Here is a 20,733-nt window from a genome sequence, read left to right as displayed (position 1 = left end):
GTACATTATAAAAGCATCCTAGAAGCTCTTAGGAAATAGAAATTTTAACTTGTTCTAAGATCTATGAGTGGGAAATTCACAGAAGAAAATCCAACAGCCCATCTATTTATGAATAATGCTTAACCTCACTAATCGTTAAGTAATTGCCCATTAAAACAAAACTGTTTCCACCTATCAAGTTGGAAAATGCTGATGAAGATTGATGGTACCCAGGGTTGGTGGAAGGATAGGAAATGACTCTCTCATGCTCTCTTGGTGCGGCTGTAAATCAGTACGACCTTACTGGAAAGCAATTTGTTGGACTCCATCAAAATTCTATACGCACACACTTTCAGTTAACAATCCTACTTCAGTAGAGACTGCCTTTTTGTCAGACACATCATTGGCCAGACTCTCCCCACCTCAATGCCTCTCAGACCCTCAGCTGTTTGCTCTGCCCTAGCTGCCACCCTACGAACCTGATTTCACTTCTCAGGTGTGGTTTAGCCACATAAGGCCGATTCACTGCACATCCAGAGCCTCTGGAGTCTCCCACTCTGGACGCACATGAGACATCAAGCCATGAAGCACAGGACCTGGCCTCTCTGAGCAGCTGTTAAATGGACTGGATAATACAACCTAGAGGGATGGGGAGGGTTAATGCGCTGTGGTTGAACCATGACCAGGAGACAGACCGTGATAAGCAGCTAGGCAATTCCCTCCCTTCTCTTCTTCAGTGGGCTGTTCTTGAAGCAGGGTTTCTCTGTAAAGCCTGTCCTAGGACATCCCATGTGGAAGAGCAGATGCACCTGCTGAATGATGGCTGTGTCTCTTTGTGGCTCACAAGGAAATCAGTGGCTGGGGGATAATGCATCACCTTACATTGCTTCTCCTTCTGCCCTGCCTCACTTCCCATATCCCTCTTTCTCTGTGCCCCGGGACTGCACCTCCCAGATAAAGTATTAGCACTTAATCCCTGCCTCAGGCTCTATTTGGAGGCAGGCTAAAACAACTACCGTTGCGCTCAGAGACCAAGAATCAAGACATTGTGGCTCTGACACAGTGAAAAGGTTAGTAAAAGAGATGAGCAAATAGATAAATTATGGTGCATCCCAAGGGTGAAATATTGTATATTCTTAATGCCACAAACATATATGTACTGATAGGAAAAGATGTCCTTCATAGACTGCTAAGTGGAAATATGCAAGGTGTAGAATAACACATATTTCATTCATGACTATGTGTAGAAAAAATTCAAGAAGGATACACTCAAACTGGCTTAAGTGGACACATTCTGGTAATGGAATTTGATCTTTTTACTTGATGTGCTTGTTTATTGTTTAAATTTCTCACAAGAGGCAGAAATGATCTTTTGCACACAAAGAAGGAAGTACACAAATGGTCACTGAGAATTGACTGCACCTGTTCAGGCTCAATGAAAAATGTTCTGGAACTCTAGAACATAGCTTCCTGGGTGGGCTGCTTAGAACTCTGGTTCCTTCTCTAATAAAATGTGAATTTAATCATGCTATTAGGAGCAAATGATTGATACTGTTGCCAAGGGAAGCTAACAGAAGATAAAAGGGGAGGCTATTGACATCTCCATGTGGAGAAAGGCCTCTTGATATCTTTCTGCCGGCCTTTTGTGCATTCAACTGTGGGAACTTGGGGAGAGGAAAATGAATCAACATTACAGGGCTGACTTTTAATTTACACCCATGAAATAATTTTGACGGTCGTTCGTAAGTATTTAACTAATGTTTATTCTGGAAATGTCACCACTGCCTCTGAAATTTACTTTGATATTCTCTGAGTGGTATCTCTCTATTAATATGTGAGCATGGAGAGACTTGCTCTCTGTTTCCTATCCTGACATCTTTTTTGATGCGCTAAGACTTGGCCTGAATTTGATAGTAGTGGTGGCATTTAAGATAAAATTTATCTTAAGAGAAAATCTATTTAGTTCTCTTCTCCTCCCACCCAAAATACACACGGGGGGTACCCAGAGTACTTTTGCCTCCTGGGGTGTTCCCCACTCCAGTCTAGCTGCAATGGGAGGAGGAATCTTGGGGTAACGGCAGAGGGGAACACCCACTCTGTCTTCTCCTGGTGAGACATACCCAGAGTGCATGAGAACGTGAGAGAAGCATGTTCCCCTTCTCTCCAGTTAATACACCCATATGGGCATCATATTCCATTTTGGTCTAGAAGAACTTATGCTTTAAAGACTTTGGAGCAGCTCAAGCACAGGGGTTACATCCTGCCCAATGACCCAGGGATATCTGCTAACCAATGTTAAATGCATTACTCTTCTTTGCTACTCTCCCTCCCCCATTGCCTGCCCGCAGCCAAGCCTTCAGTCCTCAGGAAAATGTCAACTATGACTATGTCCACCTTGCGACAAAACAGACTGGAGAGACCAATGCAATGTAGAGAGGTTGAGGCTAGCCTGTGTGAAACTAGGGCTGCCATGTCACAAGGACACTCAAGCAGCCCTAAAGGAAGATTCGTGTGGGAGGAACAAAATCCTCCTGCTAAAAGCCAGCACCAGTTTGCCAGCCATATAAGTGCACCATCTTGGAAGTGGGCCCTCCAGCCTCTACCATGGGCATACTTTGAGATCCTAACCTCCAAAGATGATGGTATTAGTCAGTGGGGCCTTTGGGAGGTGCTTAAGCACAAGGATGGAGCCCTCATGAATGGGATTAATGCCTTATAAAAAGTGGCTCTGGAAAGCTCCCTAGCTCCTTCCACCATATAAGGACATAGCAAGAAGGTACTGGCTATGAACCAAGAAGAAGGTTCTCATCTGTCCATGCTGGCACCATGATCCAGGACTTCCAGCCTCCAGAACTATGAGAAATAAATATCTATTGTTTATAAACTACCAAGTCTGTGGCATTTTGTTATAGCAGCCCCAATGGATGAAGACTGTTTTGGTCAAGACGTCAGATGAGACTACAACCCCAACAACATCTTGCATGCACTTTCATGAAAGACCCTTATCCCAAACTGCACAGTTCAGCTGTTCCAAAATTCTTTACAGAATTCCTTATGTGAGAATAAATATATTCTGTTTCAAGCTACTAAGTTCTGAGATAATTTGTCATGCAGCAAAGCAACAGATAATACATACAGATTTTAAGGAGAAAGAACTTCAGGGACTAGTACAGTGCTTCAAAAATATTTTTATAAATATTTTTAATACTGATGAATCATTAAATGAGTGAATTTCAAAAAAAGAGGAGAAAAGAGTCAGCAAAAAGCAGGATAGGTAAGTGGCCCTCTGTCCCCCCATGCCCGATAAGAGAAATGCATTTTCTTCATTCACATAATATGAGGACTTAGGTTATTGTATATGGGTGTAAGAAACTGGGTATTCCAGAAGGCTATATAACTTGGGGTTCTAGGTTCCCATGCCAGGGTTCTATGGCCAAGAAATGGAAGAGATGCCAGAGAGCTAATGGGTACTGTGGTGTATCACCCAGATACCCACTCCCAGCTGCTGCCCTTGGCTAAAGAAAGCAGCCTTGCCCATAGTCACACCCCATTCCTGGGGACATCCCACTAAGGGCTGGTCAGTGCTGTCATATAGAGACCTGTGGTCCTTCAGCCCAATTCAGAACAAGTCTGCATTGCCAGCCTGACTCCTGACTACTCTGAGGTTCAAAGAGGTCTTTATTGAGACCAAATCACAGCCCAACTTCTCCTTTTGTCCAATTTTGCATCCTTTATTCCCCTACTGCTGTTGATTCCAAGAAGGATCCTTAATAAACTTCCAACATGCTAAATCCCATCTCAGATTCTGCTTCCCAGGAAGCAACCTGCAACACATGGCAAATCAGGGAAAGAAAGCTGGGCTCCATGACTCATCTCCCACCCTGTCTCCCTCCCTCCCTCCCTCCTTCCCTCCCTCCCTGCCTTTCTTCCCTCTTTCCTTCCTCCCTTCCCTTCCCTCCCTCCCTTTTTCCATTCCTTCCTCCCTCCCTCCCTTCCTTCATTTCTACATGCATGCTTGTAAAGAGCAATGGCTAAGAGCCCTCCATGAACCAAGATTTGGTTATGTAGCCCACTGGGCCTAGCAGTTTTACAAGACATTCTTGGGTGTAATTTTCTTAGTATTTGTTCTGTTTGGAGTTCAAGGCACTTCTTGAAGCTGTAGCTGGATGTCTTTTGTTATTTTAGGAAAATTCTCTGTCATTATCTCTTCAAACTTTTTGTCCCTCTCTTTATCTCTCCCTCTGGAATCCCAATTACAAATATATTAGACCATTTTGGCATGTCTATAAGTGTCACATGCATTCTTTTCAGTATTTTCTATCTTTAGTTTCCCTCTGTGCTTCAATCTGGATATTTTCTTCTGACTTACCTTCCAGTTCATTAATTCTCTCTTCAAATGTGTCTGACTTGCTATTAAATCCATATATTGGTTATTAATTTCAGTTATAATACTTTTGAGTTCTAGAATGTCCATATGATTTCTTTATAGTTTCCAGATCTCTGCTGAAGTTCTCCATCTCATCATCGAATTTCTTACATATCTTAATCATAGTTATTTAAAGTCCATGTCTTACCATGAAATACAAGCAATAGCAAATAACAAACCATGATAACTGCAACCACACAGATGAATTTCCGAAAACATTATGCTGAGTGAAAGAAGCCAAACACAACATAGCACATACTGTATAAGTCAATGTATGTGAAACTTGAAAATGTAAAATAATGTATAGTGACAGAGGGAAGATAAGTGGTTAATGGGGCATGAGGAATGGAGGGACTAACTGCAAATGAATATGAGAGGACTTTTTGGGGTGATGAAAATGTTCTGTATCTTACACAGGTACATATACTTGTCAAAACCCATCCAACAGTAAATTTAAGCGGCAGCAAGTTATTACTAACTCAATAGCATTGGTTTTAGAAAACCTAAAATACAGGGTGCCTGGGTGGCTCAGTTGGTTAAGCAACTGCCTTCGGCTCAGGTCATGATCCTGGAGTCCCAGGATCGAGTCCCGCATCAGGCTCCCTGCTCAGCAGGGAGTCTGCTTCTCCCTCTGACCTTCTTCCTTCTCATGCTCTCTCTCTACCATTCTGTCTCTCTCTCTCAATAAATAAATAAAAATCTTTAAAAAATAAAATAAAATAAAAAGAAAGAAAACCTAAATTACACCTAGACCAACTGGAAAGACAGCTCCTAATTCTGGTAAATCCCAAAACACATGAATTAAGAAATTAAATCATGCAAAATACAAGATACAGTCCATGTTTGATAACTCATATATCTGGATCTCCTCTGGGTCTGCCTTTTGCTTCTGGTTTCAAGTCATGTGGTTTTGCCTCCTATTATAACTGGTAATTTATTTTTTTATTGAATTCCTAAAATTGTGTATGAAAATTGAGATAATTTGAGTTTCTGGATGATGTTATTTTTCTCCAGAGAGAATTGAAATTTTGCTTTCGGCAGGCAGTTAAGAGAGGGCAAATCACATTAATCCAATCAGGATCAAGCAGAGTTGAAGGTTGGCTTCATTTTTATAAGCACTGGTCTATTTCTATTTCTAGTTTACCCTTTCTCCTAGAGCACAGCCCCTCAGAGTTCCTACTGGACACACTGGTATTTACCAGCATCCCCTTCTGTTTATCTTGAGCTCCAATGTTTGTTCCTCAGCTTTGTGAGATGCAGGAAGTTACCAGTTTCTCAGTCTCTCAGCTGCCATTTTGGAATTAGCCATCCTTTGAGTGGAAAAGCAATATTGAATGTTGGGCTCACTTCTCTGTGTCTGCTTTCTGGAACCCTCACTACTTAGGTAGCTTGCTAATTCCTTCAAACAAATCTTAAAAAATATTTTGTCCAACTTCTCTAGTTATTCTTATCAGGAGGGTTGGTCTACAAAAGAATAGTGCACCATTGCTGAAAGCAGACATTTCTGCCAGACCCTGGGGAGACACAGATCCAGAGCCAGCGCCAACCTTTAAGAAACTTACAACTTTCAATTTTCATTGAATTACTACAAAGATGTGTGCTAGGCTGCCAGGCTACCAAGCTGGTGCAATTGCTCTCCCCCAGCAACATTTCCTGTGTGCAGTCAGCTGCAGAGAACAGTCTACTCCCAATTTTGAAAATGTTAATGATAATGCACACGTGTACAGCATGTCATAATGTCTTAAGTGATGCCAATTCATCATCTCACTTGAGCCTCACAATAGATACTTTTTTAAAAAACAGCTTGAGGTAGAATTTGCATATTGTAAAATTCACTCATTTTAAATGTATAGTTCAGTGACTTTTAGTAAATTTAGAGTTGGGATCATCGTCACAATCCAATTTTAGAACATTCCCATCACACCAGAAGGCACCTTATGCCTATTTGCGGTCACTTCCCATTCCCAGCCCCAGCCCCAGGCAACTACTAATCTACTACTTTCTGTCTCTACGTATTTACTTTTTCTGGGCATTTCATACAGATGAAATTGTACAGTATGTGGTCTTTTACATCTGTCTTCTTTCATTTATCACAGTTGACTTGCAATGAAGGTATTATCCTGACTTTACAGGTGAGAAAACTGAGGGCCAGAAAGGTTAACGGACTTGCCCAAAGTCGATCAGCTGGTCAATGACACGGGCACTAGACTTGAACCCATGTCTGAGAGCTCTGTCCCTCTATAAAACTGCAGCCATCACACGCAAGCTGCCTCAGACCAGAGCTAGGGTCCCCTAGATCCTGAGTGGTGAGCACAATATCTGGCCTCTCATGGGTGCACAGTAATTATTTTTTTGAACTGATATCAATTTATCCTGTTTGGTTCCTGCTCCCACCCTCATTCACTATCCCCAGGTACCATTTTGTGTAACTTCATGTCACCTGCCACTCGTTGATATTTAGCTAGGGACCACCTATTTGCGTTATGGCTGACTGAAGGAAAACAAAGAAAGGAAAAGTGAAGAAATGATGGAAGTAGACCCAGCACAAAGAGTTTGCGGATTAACTGCTGCTGAAGCTTACACACTCCAGAGCTCCTAGCAAGGAGATATCTGTGCCCTGATAGAGATAAGTTGGGTCCACTATGGGGGACCCACCTCCATTATGGGCAGCAAAGGCCAGAAAGGTGGATCCATTCTCTGCCTACATGGCTTAGGATGCTGGTATCAGGTCAAGGCACTTCTCTGTGGGCCATGACAATGTGTAGGTATTTCCCATTCTTCTTTTTTTCCCCCCAAGACTGTTTCCTTCCTAGTTCTTGTGACTTAGACTCACCAGAAAGTTCTGGGAGAGCAGAAGGAGCCAATCTAGTCATACTGCATCGTCCCTACCTGTGTATCCTCAAAACCAAACCTAAATACATAGTGAGCCCTTACCATCTGCAAATCGTTGCAGCAAGGTTAGAGGGGTGCATGATCTAAGTCCTTACTTCCAAGAAATTGTACTACTGAATCAGGAGACAGCACAGAAGTTCAGAGTGTAGGCTCTGGAGTCAGATTCCAGGTTTGTCTCATGGCTGCACCACCTACTAGCTGCATGCACTCAGGCAGATTATTGACCCCTCTCTGCCTCAGTCTCCCTGTCTCTAAAATGGGGATAAAGACAGTATGCACCTAAAAGTATTCTTAAAAAGATTTAAATGATATCAGACTGTAAAGAGGTTGGCACAAGCAAGCAGTTACTGCATCCACATATATGAGCACGTAAACAATGCAGACCTTCTCTTGTCATTTGGTTCATTATACCCTGCCAGTGTCATTTCCCTGGTTTCTGTGATATACCATGGTTGTGTAAGATAATGTCACTGGGAGAAGCTGGGTGAAGGGTCCATGGAACTCTGCACCATTTTTGCATCTTCTCATGAGTCTAAAGGTATGTCAAAATATGGAAAAAGTTTTCTTCTAAAATTCCAAAACCAAATATGAAGTAAGAATCATAATGCCGACCTTCTCCCCGCTCGTCAGCCTCTACCTCCTACCCCCCCCCATCACCTACACCTCTATGCTTTAGCCTCTGTAACACAAATTTGCAAAGGGAGATGGATAAAGGGACCACAGACATTCTACGCACATCTTGGGGATGTATCCACATTCTATTCTATCAATTTAGGGAACTGAGGGATGATGATCTCATTCAGCACATGAAAGTTATATAACAGCTTTGGCCTCACAAGCAAGATGGTGCCAGTTGCTAAACTCCAGCCCATCTTGATGGGAGAGTCTAAGATCATTGCCACCTATGACTCCCAATACAACCTGAGGCATGCCCCCCTACTTCTTTGCACTTCTGATTTAAAAGTGGGGTGGGGGATGGAAAAAGAACCCCATCCTCTGGGAATCCAGGATTTGGGATGTGATTGGCTCAAGATTAAATCATCATTTCCTGCATCTAATTTTACATGTGTAATTCAAGAGCTCCGAGAGCCAACACTGTTGAGATTTACAATCAGCCTTCACAGCCTCTGCACCCAAAACATCTGCAAAGCAAAAGAAAGATTCTCTTGCAGAGAGCCTCTTTGATAAGACAACAAAAGTTACTTTATTCAACTAGCATCTCCTTTGGAATGAGCCTATTTGTGCAATTTGAGGGTTGTACAATTTAGTTATCAAGATTCTTTTCTCCCTGTCCCCAACAGAAAAGGTCAAATGGCATTAAACTCATGTTAATACCTTCCCGTGCCTTAGACAAAGGTAACCCCGTGTGTAACTTGCACTGGCTAGAGAGGTTTTCTTACCACCATAGAAAATGTCCAGGACGTTATCTACTGAAAAGCTTTGATTAAATAGAATGCTCAGAATCTTGAATTGTTTCGAAATGATCTTTACTCTGCTTTTTGGAATAGAAGAAAATTGTTTCCCCCAAACCCAGCCCAAGCTGATACCCCCTCTACAAATATTTATGGAACCTCTACTGTATCTCAAACATAGTGCCAGATGCCAGAAATACAAGAGGCAAGCCAGGAATACTGCCCTCCTGGAATTCCCAGTCAGGTCTCAGAGAAAGACAAGTAGCCAAATAATTACAGTACAAGAAGTTCAAGGTAGTGATTCAAAGCACAGGTTTTAAAGAACAGAGCTGACCTTAAAACTAGACTCTGCCAATTGCCAGCCTGCGACGCTGGGCAAGATACCTCCTTGTGCCTCCTTTTCCTTTTCTTTGAATTCTACCCTGTGAATTTGGCCATGTAGCCCAGTGCCTGGCACACGGCAGATGCCCCATGCGCCCTCAGGGGTGAACAGTAGTTGAATCGTGTAATGAAACCTAACATCTGCATGTGTATTTATGTCTTCCTTTATGCTGAAAAGGATTAAAAGGATTACGCTCATTAGAGAGGAAAGAAAGTTTTTTGAACAAGCTAATAAAAAAAGCCAAGCCAGAAGGAAATAGGAGTAGGAAACAAATGTGAAACTAAGAGTGAGAACAGGCATAACCCCTATGCTGGAGACGGCAAGATGCTGACCAAAGATTTGGTCTTGAACTTCTTGGTGGCCAGAGCAAAGAGGAAAACATAATCAGTCACCTGACCCAGTCCCTGGCTCCATAATATAAAAAAAACAAAGCAAGGGCAGGTGAGAATCACAAATCTTCCTGTTCCTGACATGAGAACCAAATTACCCCTCAAGGTCCTTGACAGTTACTACAGCAATCAACGTCCTCAACAGTACCCCATTGGAACTCTCCTGTACTGTCCCTCAGTTAAAGATGAAGACATATAGGAACCAAAATATAAGGCAGTGAAGGTAATTCTATGGGGAGTCAGAATGATGCTGCCTGGGCATCTTCAGAGAGGTGCATTTTGGCATATCAAGAAGAACTACAAGTATCCTCCATAAACTCTACCTTTTTGGTCAACCTCTTCCAAAGTAAGAAACATCAGTGAGTCCCCTACTAACTGGACTGTCCACAGCCCCATTCGCTTTATCTTTGGCTCCCTGGGCCCACACAGAAGTGGGTCATGGGAGTGCTCATGGGCAGGCCAAGGAGATCCTGTGGAGATCAAGTAGTTTTGGGTTCCTCCAAGTTTACAGTGGAAGAAGCAAGGAAAACCCCAAAGTTCTAAGGCAGTGGTGCTACATGTGCCTAATGTAACCCCCTAAGTAATGTCTCTCAGTCTCCCCCTATGGAAACACTAATCTATCAACCTTCAGGCTGAAGGGTGACATGTATTATGTGTGCTCACTTGCATTCCAGGCTGAGAGAAGAGCATGTGCAAAAGTCCTGGGGTAGGAGAGAATATGGTGGTATGAGGGGCTGAAAGAAACCAGTGTAGCTGGGAGAGAAGGGAGGTAAGGGAGAGGAAGAGAAAGAGAGAGAGGGTGTGTGTGTGTGTGTGTGTGTGTGTGTGTGTGTGTGTGTGTAGGGGAAGGAGTCAGTTGGTTGGGGTTGGGGGAAGTACAGAGCAAAATGAAACCCAGAGCACACAGAGCCTGGTGGCCACATTGAGGAGTTTTGTCTCTGGGAGTCACGGAAGGGTTATAAGCAGGGAGTAGCTTTTGCACAAATCCCCTGGACAGCAGTGTGGAGAATGGAAGAAAGCATGAGAGGAGGCTGTGGCTGGGGTGGTCATGGCTTTGACCCAGCAGTGGGAATGTCAATAGAGAGAAGCAATGTGGGAACTAGTAGGCAAGTGAAAGTTTCACTGGAGAAAGTTAAGGTCAAGACTATGTCTTCTGTAAAAAGCAGGAATCCCATGATAAAGGACAATGGTACTGGTTCCTGTTGGTATCAATTCCCCCAAAGACGTGGGGATTTACAGCCCAGGCCAACGGGCTTTATGAGAAGTGAGAATGCTTCCCAGGCTGACACAGACTAACAGAAGAGCAAGACTCTCAATACATGTTTGTTGACTGAATACAAGAAGAGCCGAGTCTGGAGCTGCCAAGGAGATACCACATTAAAACTGTAAGCCTAGGGGCGCCTGGGTGACTCAGTCATTAAGCGTCTGCCTTCAGCTCAGGTCATGATCCCAGGGTCCTGGGGTCGAGCCCCGCATCAGGCTCCCTGCTCAGCGGGAAGCCTGCTTCTCCCTCTTCCACGCCCCCTGCTTGTGTTCCCTCTCTTGCTGTTTCTCTCTCTGTCAAATAAATAAAATCTTAAAAAAAAAAAAAAAACAACTGCAAGCCGAGGTGAGGGCCTCACCTCCTAGCACTATGTCTCTGTTTGAAAAATATTTTGAACTCTTATTTTATGATCAAAAACAACTTGGCAATTCTTTTTTGTGATTATTATTAATCTAGGTCTGTTATTCTCCATCAGAAAAAAAAATCTTGACTTTTATCTACATTTCTCATGCCTGATTATTTTTCTTCATCTATATTCCAATATGCTAAATATTGTGATAATAAATCCAGATAATCTTTGGCTGGCTCCTTTTCTAAGCATACCAAGTGTTCATTAACACCCGGAAACCAAATGGAACTTCAGTGTTTTCTATGTACTCACAAATAAGATGAATCAAGTTACTTGGGGGTAGGATGGGGATAATTATCATGATTTATCAGATGAGATAATACACAAAAAAGTACTTTTAAGCCAAAAAGCACTGTACAAAATGTGAGCTGTTATTATCGCTCATTAAACAAAATTCCAAAGTAAAAAAGGAAATCATTAAAGTCCTCATAAAACATTAATTTATTCTGATGGAAGGAGAAAGGCAGGATGCTCAAGATGGAGCTTTAAAGGACCTCACATGGCTCAGGTTCCCTGGAGAGCCTGAGAGTCCCCATATCCAGCAGGTGCTCCTCAGCCACCATACCTGCATAGGGCAACCTTGAACATGGAGAGTTGCCAGGCCACGATTAAAAGGAGGAGAAATCTCACTCCAAGCAGAAAGGCGGCTCCAGGGAGTTGCCCCCAGGATGAAATCATAAGAGAGTTACCTCTCCCGCAGGCTACTGTTCAACAGAGAGGAGGAATTTCTATTTCAAGTTAAACATTGGTCACCCTATGAACCGGCCATAAGGAAGGCAGGAACTCAGGGCTGCATCCCCTTAGACCAGCCAAGTCTCGTGCCCACTGCCCCAGAAATGATCTGCCTGCCCTGAGAAATCTGTGATCAACCAGGGTTACCTCTGAGTAGATGGTATTTGTAAGTTTGGAGACCAATCATATCCATCTCCCTGGAAAACTTGAGTGAGATCCAGAGCAGAACCTCCAGCCATCCTACAGTAGGGGATTGAGCTTAAGCCCATACAACAGAGGTGAGGGAGGCCCAAATGCAACAGGGGACACCCAGACACCCAGGCCATGGCTTTCCAGGAGGCATTACGAATGGGGCTACTCCAGCAAACCAAACAACATCTGTGCATGGAGAACCACAGCCTGCAGAAGGTTATCCCACAGCCTGTCTCAGGGGCAGGGTGGGGGGCTCCTCCTTTAGCAGAACCTGCTTTTAAAACTCAACGGTGGACTTGGGCGGAGCAAGATGGCGGAGGAGTAGGAGACCTGAATTTCATCTGGTCTCAGGAATTCAGCTGAATAGGGATCAAACCATTCTGAACACCTACGAACTCAACAGGAGATCGAAGAGGAGAGTAGCAACAACTCTCTGAACAGAAAAGCGACCACTTTCTGGAAGGGCCGTACAGAAAGCTTGCAGGGAACGAAAGCTCCTGAGAACAAACCCGAGCAGCTTGCTTAGCCAGGACCGACAAGGGCGGAGCAATTCCGCCTCCGGCAAAGACATTTGGGAACCACGGCAACAGGCCCGTCCCCCAGTAGATCAGCACGAACAGCCAGCAAGCCAAGACCAAGTTTACCGATCAAGGAGAACCGGAGAACTCCAGCGCTAGGAGAACACTGCACATAGAATTCATGGCTTTTTTTACCATGATTCATTAGTTTTTCAAAGTTAATTTTTTTAACTTTTTTTTTAATTTCTCTTTTTTCCTTTTTCAACCATCTTATCAATCCCTTTTTTTAAAAAAAAACATTTTTTATTTTTCATTTTTAGAGTCATATTTTATCCCTTCATAGTAGTTACCCTTATTTTTGGCATATATATATAAGTTGTTCTCTCTTTAAAATTTTGAGATACAGTTTCTTCTAACAGATCAAAATATACCCTAAATCACTAGTGTATGGCTTTGTTCTAGTCTCCTGCCTGATCACATTCTCTGCCTTTTTTTTTTTTTAAATCTTCTTCTTTCTTTTTTCAAACAACTTCTTATCGTATCAATTCCTTTTATAAAATCTTTTATAATTTTCATCTTTACAGTCATCTTCCATCCCTTCATTGTATCAACCCTTATTTTGTACATATATAAGTCTTTCTTCCTTTAAAATTTTAGCAGGCACTTTTTTCTAACAGACCAAAATACGCCCAAAATCTAGTGTGTGGCACTGATCTATGCACTAGCCTGATCATATTTGATCACATTCGGGTTTTTTTGTATTGTTCTGTTTTTGTTTTTACTCTTTTTCTTTTTGGTTTTTTTTCTTTCTTTTCTCTTTCTTTTTTCTTTCTTTCCCTTTCTTTTCCCCTGGTTTCAGGTCTTTTCTGATTTGTATTGAGTATATTTGCTGGGGACGTTCTTAACCTGTTAGCATTTTGTTCTCTCATTCATCTATTTTCCTCTGGACAAAATGACAAGACGAAAAAAATCACCTCAGCAAAAAGAACAAGAGATAGTACCGTCAGCCAGGGACCTACTCAATACGGACATTAGTACGATGTCGGACCTAGAGTTCAGAATCATGACTTTAAAGATACTAGCTGGGCTTGAAAAAAGCATGGAAGTTATTAGTGAAACCCTTTCTGGAGAAATAAAAGAACTAAAATCTAACCAAGTCGAAATCAAAATGGCTATTTATGAGGTGCAATCAAAAATGGGGGCACTAACTGCTAGGATAAATGAGGCAGAAGAGAGAATCAGTGATATAGAAGACCAAATGATGGAAAATAAAGAGGCTGAGAAAAAGAGAGAGAAACAACTACAGGATCACGAGGGCAGAATCCGAGAGATAAGCGATACGATAAGACGAAACAACATTAGAATAATTGGGATTCCAGAAGAAGAAGAAAGAGAGAGAGGGGCAGAAGGTATATTGGAGCAAATAATAGCAGAGAACTTCCCTAATGTGAGGAAGGAAACAGGCATCAAAATCCAGGAGGCACAGAGAACCCCTCTCAAAATCAATAAAAATAGGTCAACACCCCGACATCTAATAGTAAAACTTACGAGTCTCAGAGACAAAGAGAAGATCCTGAAAGCAGCTCGGGAGAAGAGATATGTAACCTACAATGGTAGAAATATTAGATTGGCAACAGCCCTATCCACAGAGACCTGGCAGGCCAGAAAGGACTGGCATGATATCTTCAGAGCACTAAACGAGAAAAATATGCAGCCAAGAATACTATATCCAGCTAGGCTCTCATTGAAAATTGAAGGAGAGATAAAAAGCTTTCAGGACAAACAAAAACGAAAGGAATTTGCAAACACAAAACCAGTCCTACAAGAAATATTGAAAGGGGTCCTCTAAGCAAAGAGAGAGACTAAAAGCAGCACAGATCAGAAAGGAACAGAAACAATATACAGTAACAGTCACCTTACAGGCAATACAATGGCACTAAATTCATACCTTTCAATAGTTACCCTGAATGTAAATGGGCTCAATGCCCCAATCAAAAGACACAGGCTATCAGATTGGATTAAAAAACAAGACCCATCCATATGCTGTCTGCAAGAGACTCATTTTAGACCCAGAGACACCCCCAGATTGAAAGTGAGGGGGTGGAAACAATTTACCATGCTAATGGACACCAAAAGAAAGCTGGGGTGGCAATCCTTATAGCAGACAAATTAGATTTTAAACCAAAGACTGTAATAAGAGATGAGGAAGGACACTATATCCTACTTAAAGGGTCTATCCAACAAGAAGATTAACAATTGTAAATATCTATGCCCCGAACATGGGAGCAGCCAATTATATAAGGCAATTAATAACAAAAGCGAAGAAACACATTGACAGCAATACAATAATAGTGGGGGACTTTAACACCCCCCTGACTGAAATGGACAGATCATCTAAGCAAAAGATCAACAAGGAAATAAAGACTTTAAATGACACACTGGACCAAATGGACTTCACAGACATATTCAGAACATTCCATCCCAAAGCAACAGAATACATTCTTCTCTAGTGCCCATGGAACATTCTCCAGAATTGATCACATCCTAGGTCACAAATCAGGTCTCAACCGGTACTAAAAGATTGGGATTATTCCCTGCATATTTTCAGACCACACTGCTTTGAAACTAGAACTCAATCACAAGAGGAAAGTTGGAAAGAACTCAAATACATGGTGGCTAAAGAGCATCCTACTAAGGAATGAATGAGTCAATCAGGAAATTAAAGAAGAATTAAAAAAATTCATGGAAACCAATGAAAATGAAAACACAACTGTTCAAAATCTTTGGGATACAGCAAAGGCAGTCCTGAGAGGAAAGAATATAGCAATACAAGCCTTTCTCAAGAAACAAGAAAGGTCTCAAATACACAACCTAACCCTACACCTAAAGGAGCTGGAGAAAGAACAGCAAATAAAGCCTAAACCCAGCAGGAGAAGAGAAATAATAAAGATCAGAGCAGAAATCAATGAAAGAGAAACCAAAAGAACAGTAGAACAGATCAGTGAAACTAGGAGCTGGTTCTTTGAAAGAATTCACAAGATTGATAAACCCCTGGCCAGACTTATCAAAAAGAAAAGAGAAATGACCCAAATCAACAAAATCATGAATGAAAGAGGAGAGATCACAACCAACACCAAAGAAATACAAACAAGTATAAGAACATATTATGAGCAACTCTATGCCAGCAAATTAGATAACCTGGAAGAAATGGGTGCATTCCTAGAGATGTATCAACTACCAAAACTGAACCAGGAAGAAACAGAAAACCTGAACAGACCAATAACCACTAAGGAAATTGAAGCAGTCATCAAAAATCTCCCAACAAACAAAAGCCCAGGGCCAGATGGCTTCCCAGGGGAATTCTATCAGACATTTAAAGAAGAATTAATACCTATTCTCCTGAAACTGTTCCAAAAAATAGAAATGGAAGGAAAACTTCCAAACTCATTTTATGAGGCCACCATTACCTTGATCCCAAAACCAGACAAAGACCCCATCAAAAAGAAGAACTACAGACCAATATCCTTGATGAACATGAATGCAAAAATTCTCACCAAAATACTAGCCAATAGGGTCCAACAGTACATTAAAAGGATTATTCACCATGACCAAGTGGGATTTATCCCTGGGCTGCAAGGCTGGTTTAACATCTGCAAATCAATCAACATGATACAATACATTAACAAAAGAAAGAACAAGAATCATAGGATCCTCTCAATAGATGCAGAAAAAGCATTTGACAAAGTACAGCATCCTTTCTTGATCAAAACTCTTCAGAGTATAGGGATAGAGGGTACATACCTCAATATCATAAAAGCCATCTATGAAAAACCTACAGCCAATATCATTCTCAATGGGGAGAAGCTAAGAGCTTTTCCCCTAAGGTCAGGAACATGGCAGGGATGTCCACTCTCACCACTGCTATTCAACATAGTATTAGAAGTCCTAGCCACAGCAATCAGACAACAAAAAGAAATCAAAGGCATCCAAATCGGCAAAGAGGAAGTCAAACTCTCACTCTTTGCAGATGATATGATACTGTATGTGGAAACCCAAAAGACTCCACCCCAAAACTGCTAGAACTCATACAGGAATTCAGTAAAGTGGCAGGATATAAAATCAATGCACAGGAATCAGTGGCATTCCTATACACCAACAACAAGACAGAAGAGAGAGAAATCAAGGAATCGATCCCATTTACAACTGCACCCAAAACCAGAAGATACCTAGGAATAAGTCTAACCAAAGAGGCAAAGGATCTGTACTCAGAAAACTATAAAATACTCATGAAAGAAATTGAAGAAGACACAAAGAAATGGAAAAACGTTCCATGCTCATGGATTGGAAGAACAAACATTGTGAAGATGTCAATGCTACCTAGAGCAATCTACACATTCAATGCAATCCCCATCAAAATACCATCCACTTTTTTCAAAGAAATGGAACAAATAATCCTAAAATTTGTATGGAACCAGAAGAGACCCCAAATAGCCCGAGGAATCTTGAAAAAGAAAAGCAAAGCTGGCGGCATCACAATTCCAGACTTCAAGCTCTATTACAAAGCTGTCATCATCAAGACAGTATGGTACTGGCACAAAAACAGACACATAGATCAATGGAACAGAATCGAGAGCCCAGAAATGGACCCCCAACTCTACGGTCAATTCATCTTTGACAAAGCAGGAAAGAATGTCCAATGGCAAAAAGACAGTCTCTTCAACAAATGGTGTTGGGAAAATTGGACAGCCACATGCAGAAGAATGAAACTGGACCATTTCCTTACACCACACACATAAATAGACTCCAAATGGTTGAAAGACCTAAACGTGAGACAGGAGTCCATCAAAATCCTAAAGAAGAACACAGGTAGCAACCTCTTCGACCTCAGCCGCAGCAACTTCTTCCTAGAAACATCGCCAAAGGCAAGGGAAGCAAGGACAAAAATGAACTCTTGGGATTTCATCAAGATAAAAAGCTTTTGCACAGCAAAGGAAACAGTCCACAAAACCAAAAGACAACCGACAGAATGGGAGAAAATATTTGCAAATGACATATCAGATAAAGGGTTAGTATCCAAAATCTATAAAGAACTTATCAAACTCAACACCCAAAGGACAAATAATCCAATCAAGAAATGGGCAGAAGACATGAACAGACATTTTTCCAAAGAAGACATCCAAATGGCCAACAGACACATGAAAAAGTGCTCAACATTGCTCGGCATCAGGGAAATCCAAATCAAAACCTCAATGAGATACCACCTCACACCCGTCAGAATGGCTAAAATTAATAAGTCAGGGAACGACAGATGTTGGCGGGGATGTGGAGAAAGGGGAACCCTCCTACACTGTTGGTGGGAATGCAAGCTGGTGCAACCACTCTGGAAAACAGTATGGAGGTTCCTCAAACAGTTGAAAATAGAGCTACCTTACGATCCAGCAATTGCACTACTGGGTATTTACCCCAAAGATACAAATGTAGGGATCCGAAGGGGTACGTGCACCCCAATGTTTATAGCAGCAATGTCCAGAATAGCCAAACTGTGGAAAGAGCCAAGATGTCCATCGATAGATGAATGGATAAAGAAGATGTGGCATATATACACAATGGAATATTATGCAGCCATCAAAAGGAATGAGATCTTGCCATTTGCAACGACGTGGATGGAACTGGAGGGTATTATGCTGAGTGAAATAAGTCAATCAGAGAAAGACATGTATCATATGACTTCACTGATATGAGGAATTCTTAATCTCGGGAAACAAACTGAGGGTTGCTGGAGTGGTGGGGGGTGGGAGGGATGGGGTGGCTGGGTGATAGACATTGGGGAGGGTACGTGCTTTGGTGAGCGCTGTGAATTGTGCAAGACTGTTGAATCACAGATCTGTAGTTCTGAAACAAATAATGCAAGATATATTAAGAAAAAAGAAAAAGAAGAAGATAGCAGGAGGGGAAGAATGAAGGGGAGTAAGTCGGAGGAGGAGACGAACCATGAGAGATGATGGACTCTGAGAAACAAACTGAGGGTTCTAGAGGGGAGCGGGTGGGGGGATGGGTTAGCCTGGTGATGGGTATTCAGGAGGGCACGTTCTGCGTGGAGCACCGGGTGTTATGCACAAACAATGAATCATGGAACACTACATCAAGAACTAATGATGTAATGTATGGTGACTAACATAACAATAAAAAAATTAAAAAAAACAGGTTTCTAGAGGGGAGGGGGGTGGAGGGATGGGTTAGCCTGGTGATGGGTATTAAAGAGGGCACGTTCTGCATGGAGCACTGGGTGTTATGCACAAACAATGAATCGTGGAACCCTACATCAAAAACTAATGATGTAATGTATGGTGATTAATATAACAATAAAAATTAAATAAATAAATAAATAAATAAATAAAACTCAACGGTGGACTTGAAGCGAGCCTCTTGTCTCCCGCAGTCACAGCATTTGCTCCTTAGTGTCTCCCCATGGCCGAGCTTTCCTGCTGTTATAAACATGACCAAAAATTTTAAAATGTATTCATAAACTCTCAGAGGAGGGACGAATTATAGATCATTTTTAAAAATATAACTGACATAATAGCCTATGAGTTTCAGGTATAAGTCATGGTGATTTGATATTTTTATATATTAGGAAATGATCCCCATGATAAGCCTAGTTAGCATCTGTCACCATAGAGAGTTATTCCACTACAATCAACTCTATCCCCTCTGCTATACATTACAGCCCCACGACTTGTTATGTATCGTAAATAATGGAAGGTAGATGATTATGAAGAGATTAAAGCTGAGAGCAAACGAGGGGAGATGAATAACCTAAAAAAACTTGAAAATGAGTTAGCATTCCAATACACAGGAGACATTAAGAATTTTTACCTTGAATCATGAGATAAAAGAGAGGAGAGTTTTTTACAAATTGCCAGGCAATGAGACTAAGATGTAAAAGATGGTGGGCCAAAGAAATAAAAGATAAATAGCTTAAACCCCAGAGATGCTAAATTAACAATGTAAAAGTAAGTATGAATTTAAGGATTTAAGGCATTAATTACAGAAAAGGCAAAAAAGAATTCTTTTAAGAAATGAGAGAAATCAGGGTTGCCTAGGTGGCTCAGTCAGTTGAGCATCTGACTCTTGATCTCAGCTCAGGTCTTGATCTCAGGGTCATGAGTTCAAGCCCTGCACTGGGCTTCACGCTGGTCATGGAGCCTACTTGGAAGGAAGGAAGGAAGGAAGGAAGGAAGGAAAGAAGGAAGGAAGGAAGGAAGGAAGGAAGGAAGGAAGGAAGGAAGGAAGGAAGGAAGGGTGGGAGGGAGGGAGGGAAGAAAAAAAGGAAGAAAGAAATGAGAGAAATCTTTTTACATCAAGTGTATTTTGGAATACTTTTCAACTGGTGGAAAAGCCGCAAAGAGAGTCTGGAGAGTTCCCATCTACCTTGTACCCAGCTCCCACTCATGTTGGCATCTTCCATAAACACAGCGCCATCTGTCAAAGCCAAGAACCCAGCATTGGTACATTACCATTAAGTCAACACCAGACTTCATTTGGATTTCGCTAGTCTTTTCACTAACATCCTTCTTCAGTTCTGGGATACTGCAGTGGATTTAAGAGAGAACTATTTTTAAAAGAAAATCAATGCAAAATTTGAAAAACAATCCAGATACCTATAAAAAAGGGAAAGCTAAGGACAGAAATGAGTGACAGCCAGTGGAACAGGGTAAAAAGCAGAGGAATGGTCCTGAGTGAACACAGACCACCTGATCAATGACCAGTTGGCACAGCAGGTCAGTGGGGGCAATGGAAGGCTATTTGATAAATGGTGTTGGGAAACTGGTTATCCATTTAGGGGGAAACGAAAATAAGACCCTGCCTTGTTCCATATACCAAAGTCAATTCCAGGTGGATTAAGGACTTAAATCTGAAAGGCAAGACTTCACAACTTTTAGAGGAATATCTAGGACAATATGTTTATGACCTCAGGGCAGAAAGAATTGATTAAATAAGATTTTTTAAAAGCAAAAAAAAACCATAATGGGAAGAAATGATAGATTTGACTACATTAATGTTAAAAACTTCTATTCATCAAAAGAGACAATAAGGAAAGTGAGAAGACATGCCACACATCAGAAGGAGATATTTGC

The 20,733-nt window shown here is 41.6% G+C and overlaps 1 protein-coding gene across 2 annotated transcripts in view; it reads right to left on the bottom strand.

Moving 5' to 3' along the window:
• Positions 1–20,733, bottom strand: part of KSR2 (kinase suppressor of ras 2) — a 403,757-nt gene that overhangs the window by 135,610 nt on the left and 247,414 nt on the right. The gene's annotated exons all lie outside the window — the stretch shown is intronic.

Source organism: Eumetopias jubatus, unplaced genomic scaffold (assembly GCF_037043125.1).
Source record: "Eumetopias jubatus isolate StellerSeaLion01/CBP00866 unplaced genomic scaffold, mEumJub1_p1.0 scaffold_16, whole genome shotgun sequence".
Lineage (NCBI taxonomy): Eukaryota > Metazoa > Chordata > Mammalia > Carnivora > Otariidae > Eumetopias > Eumetopias jubatus.
The sequence above is the reverse complement of the archived record's forward strand: the minus strand, read 5'-3'. Positions and strand labels throughout refer to the sequence as shown.